At 38.9% G+C, this 3,763-nt stretch overlaps 1 long non-coding RNA gene across 2 annotated transcripts; it reads right to left on the bottom strand.

Moving 5' to 3' along the window:
• Positions 1 to 274: 274 nt before the first annotated feature.
• LOC147604396 (uncharacterized) lies at positions 275 to 2,244 on the bottom strand. 2 transcript variants are annotated; one of them, XR_015265447.1, is made up of 4 exons: positions 1,372 to 2,244; positions 710 to 822; positions 543 to 626; positions 275 to 450 (listed from the first exon to the last, which is right to left on the bottom strand). It is a non-coding gene; the product is annotated as an uncharacterized LOC147604396 (long non-coding RNA). The 2 variants fall into 2 exon arrangements; XR_015265446.1 differs by lacking the exon at positions 1,372 to 2,244 and having other exon boundaries at positions 710 to 892.
• Between the last annotated feature and the right edge of the window lie 1,519 nt (positions 2,245 to 3,763).

Genomic DNA, 3,763 nt, shown 5'->3' with positions numbered 1-3,763 from the left:
CAAAGTGTTCTAAATCATCATATCTCATTGCAGATGAGAGAAGATAGCTTCAACTCGAGCTACGTGTATAGTTTCAGAGCTGATATAATTTGGAAGTTTTTGAAGTATGCCTTCCCCAAACCTATTGTACCAGCTACTGTCGAGTTAGGTGAGAGCTCTAAAGTCCGAGAAGGTGTCATACACCTTGATGACACAGATGATGCAGATGTGGTGCCACAAGAACAAGGACCTAGTGCTGATGAGGAGAAGCCACAAGAACAAGGACCTTTGCTGCTGATGTTATTGAGGAAATGATGGAGCAACAGCAAACAGATGCTCCAAGGGTAGTAGAGGAGACAATGGAGCAGCACCAAGAGACTGTACACGACAAGATGGAGCAACAGAAAGTAGATTCTCCAAATAAAGATGATACGGTGAGGTTGGACCATGTAGAGCAGCCTCTAGATCAACCTGTAGATAAATAGAAAATTGTTGTCAAGAATATGTTCTACATATGTAATTAAACACTTCTGTACAGAATTTTACATTTTTGAATATAATACCTTTGTTTATGGAGTCTGTGTTATCTCAATTTTAAAATTTTCAATGTCTTTGCATTTTATTGATCTCTCTCTTCTTTTGAGCACCTGCAAAAAAGCAATATGAAACAATAGGGTAAAGTAAACTAATAGCAATGCTTAATGAGACTAGGATAAGTCACATGGTATACCTTCTTATTGTTGTAGATAAATAAAAAGTCCTTTGAAATAGAACCTTCTGTCTCAAATAGAATGTCATTGCGCAATTGAGCTAGGGAGCAGCATTGTCTTAATGTGATATTGACTAGCACATCACCATTCTCAACAACATCAATATCAAGAAGTTTATTTTCTGCACCAAAAGAATCTTCATCTTGATCCATAGGGACTAGTTTTGTACCTAGCATTCGACTGCGCTTATAATAAAAAGAAAAAATGAAATTTTGTGATGCAACCATGTACTTCAGTTGCATAGAAGGTTGGACAACCTCACAAAACACTGAACTACATGTCTTCTTATCCCAACCTTTATCCAAAAATTGTGGCATGCATGCCAGACTTGTTGCTTTAACTGTGAACATTGTTTTTGAAACCTTCACTGGAAAGGTATTAAACAAGTCTACAAAAACTGTGAGAGGCATGCACAAAGAAATTTTTATTATCCTTGTGGCAATATTGGGCCTAAGAGCTTTCTGTACTTCTTTGAAAAGCTTGGCTATGTATGCCTCTGTAACACTAAAATGTGGGAGAGGCCAATCCACTGAATTCCATGCTGGAAGGTCTTGTTTTCTTAACACACCATGTGTGTTTGCATTGTCCAGCAACTGATAAAAATGATCAGTAAAAAATATACCGGATTGAGCTAGCTCTGTTGCACATCGACCTTCGTATTGTTGTTCTCCTATCGATCCATGCAAAACATCTATAAATCCCAGAATACAATCGATGTTTTGCCATGTCTCATACGATGAAGGGTATAAATCTGAAATAAAATATCACAAGAATATCAATAAGCAAAGAAAGAAAGCTTTGTCTTAAAAATCCATGCACCTCATAAAGAACCAAACCACAATAGAAAAATATACAATTAGGCCTGTGTTGCGGAAGATCATTTGGATAGTCTCGCAAGACAAGTTCTTTATGCATGTACACATGCTGAATCAAAACTTCTTTCACCGATATCTTTCCTCTGGTGATTTTAAAATCTCGTACTCTTCCCTTCCATGATGCCAAGAAAATATTTTTTGTCTGGGGTCTCTTTCTTTTACTAGGTTGCATGAGCACCCATGCTCCTTTCGAAACAGTAAACCTTTCCCAAGTTCCTTCCGTTTTGACTGTACTTGAATTCTCTACCGAAGAAATAGAAGAAGCAGGTCGACGGGGTAAGGATGTGTGGTATAATTCTGCCTTCATAGCATTATCATCCACAGAACGTCTTCCACAAGAACGACCATAGTTTTTATTCACCATGGATACCTTGTGAATCTGTAACCACAGCAAAGTAATGTAAACAAGATAACAAAGTGAAGTTTCAAGAAAGAGAAAGTAGGCAGACAGATAGTTGACAAGAAACATCTTACTCTAAGCCAAACTGGATCAAGGGAGCAGTTTTGGAAAAGAAGAGGTTACTGCACAATGAGGTAGTGGTGTAGAATGGTAGACCTTTCGAAGGAAAGGCAGCACAACAATTCAAAGTTCAAAGGGAGGTGGAAGCGGGAAGGCCCTTGTCAGAGAAAATGTCAGACTAGATTCTATCTTCATGTCCAAAGATCTTGTGAGAATAAAAAACCAATCTCCACATTAATGTAGCACGCTTGTACCTACATAAAATATTGTTTCTTTTATCTATTTTCTTTTATTTTTGTGAATTTCCAACGTTACGTTGGCCCTCTGTTCATTGGTTGAGAGCTTATTTTTCCAAACCGTAAAAGGCCCCAAAATGAGCTCCCTTTTTCCCTAATGGTTTTGTTCATTGACTTGTCTATAGAGAACAATCCTTCAAACCAAGGTAAAAGTATCTATGAATTAACTTCTAATCGATAACAGATTTCATCTTTAGATGATATAATGAATTTAAAATTTTCTTTTGGATTTTATATTCAATAGGTTGGCATATAATTCAACCAAAACTTTATCTGACATCTAACAGGTTTGTAAGTGATCTTTAAAAGTGTTTTTATCACCAAATATGTATATGTCTATATCCAATCACAAATTAGTATTATCTTACCATGCATTATCGTGTCGTTGTCTCAATAACATAGCAATCTCTGAAAGAAGCCCCCTTGTGGCTCCATCCCACTCCGAACTCTCTCTCCAACTAGGTGATCATGTATTTCTCTGCTGTCTCATCTTGATTGCTAGAATTGAAACATAAACTATGTTTACTAATCACATTATTAAAAATACGATCATCATCTAAAGAGAACAAGTCAAATTCACTTACACCTATAATATGTGTATACGCAACATGTAGAGATCTACAATATCGCTCATCCGACGACGAGAGACTATGCTGTCCCCTGACGCCACGATGCTACCATCATCGTCGATGATGCACTCTACGTATAGGTCACCGATAATCTTTATGGGGCTCAGATCAAACTAGTGCTTCCTCCCTTATAGATGGCTAATGGATGGTAGTGATCCTTTGGTGGTGGCCCCAATAGTAGCCTATGTGCACTATTTGAATTAGGTGGACGGGGTTTGAGATGAGGATATAAATGATACGAGAAAATTTGAAAATGAGACCAGAGTGGTTAGTATGGAAATCAAGCACCTTGAACACTCAAATGTGATCAACCTCAAAGGGAAAGTGGCCATTCTCGACAACTGTAAGTTTTGGTCAATCTACTCCTCTCCATGTAAGTGCCTAACTCTAAATCGTAGGTTTACAAATGTGCTTGAATAGATTGTCTGATGCATCCAGTCATATATTAGAGAGGTAAGTGTGGGATCTTATGTTGTTCTTCGTTGGCCAACTGGTCCTTCTCCTTATGCGTCGGCAAGCTCAGGCTGACCCCCTTGCGTATAAATGCTAGACGGCATTGGCTGGACCCCTCTTGCACGACGTCGTCGACCAACCACCACAACTGCTTCACTGTTTTTTTTTCCACTGGCCAGCCTCGTCACACTGGACCCTCCTCCCATGCACGTCAACACCAATTGCCATGCTGTGTAGACCTCCTTCTCCTACCATGTTGTCTTCTCCCACCGGCCAGCCACGATGGCATTTGTCTTCCACC

This window comes from Cibotium barometz, chromosome 62 (genome assembly GCF_041138505.1).
Source record: "Cibotium barometz isolate CiBa-2024 chromosome 62, ASM4113850v1, whole genome shotgun sequence".
Taxonomy (NCBI): Eukaryota; Viridiplantae; Streptophyta; class Polypodiopsida; order Cyatheales; family Cibotiaceae; genus Cibotium; species Cibotium barometz.
The sequence above is the reverse complement of the archived record's forward strand: the minus strand, read 5'-3'. Positions and strand labels throughout refer to the sequence as shown.